Genomic DNA, 785 nt, shown 5'->3' on the forward strand with positions numbered 1-785 from the left:
TTCGAACGTTCGCTGCTGGGCAACCTGGATTGGAAGTGAGAAGGCTAGAGGCGCCTGGATCTCTACAGCACTGAAAAAATGAGGCAGTGACCACAAGTGTTAAGCTTTGAGAGCCCTAGATGAACAATTAAAAAGGATCTGCTTGCTGTTGGGGTGTTTGGACTCTTTTAGAGGCAATAGAGGCGCAAGCAGTGCTCCCCGACTGGTGCCCACACCCGTCTTGCTTGCAGCTGTACAAAATCGCATTTCCAGACAACTGATACATACGACCATTTGCGCAGCCACTGTGCACGTTTGCCTTGGCCTGCTTCTGAAGTAGTCCTACTTTTCACGAGGGCAGTAACTGCAGACTGGACCACGGGACCGGGAAAGGGCGGACACGTTTTTGGTGGCCAGGTGGATGTTACAGCCGCGGTTGTCTTTTGTCAATGACTGGACTGGCTGGGGGGGTCCCCGGGGTGGGGATGGTCCGTGGAGCAGCGCCAGACCCATGCCGAAGGAGCCTGCGCCTGAATATGACGATCAGTGATCAGGAATCTGTACTGCATCTTGTCTCATAGTAATTTAGGAGTTAGAATGATGATAACAGCAAGGCCATGTTTCCAAGTCAGCATGCATAGATCTGTGCCCGCAGTAAGGCGGGTTCGGTCGTGTAACGGTGACCAAATAGCGCTTCACAGTGGCCTATAATCGTATATATGGTCAGCTTATATATATGGGTCGTTATATAGGTCATATATATATATTATATATAATATATATATATATAGATATATATATATATA

This window comes from Pollicipes pollicipes, unplaced genomic scaffold (assembly GCF_011947565.3).
Source record: "Pollicipes pollicipes isolate AB1234 unplaced genomic scaffold, Ppol_2.1 Scaffold_4219;HRSCAF=4965_pilon_pilon_pilon, whole genome shotgun sequence".
Classification (NCBI taxonomy): domain Eukaryota; kingdom Metazoa; phylum Arthropoda; class Thecostraca; order Pollicipedomorpha; family Pollicipedidae; genus Pollicipes; species Pollicipes pollicipes.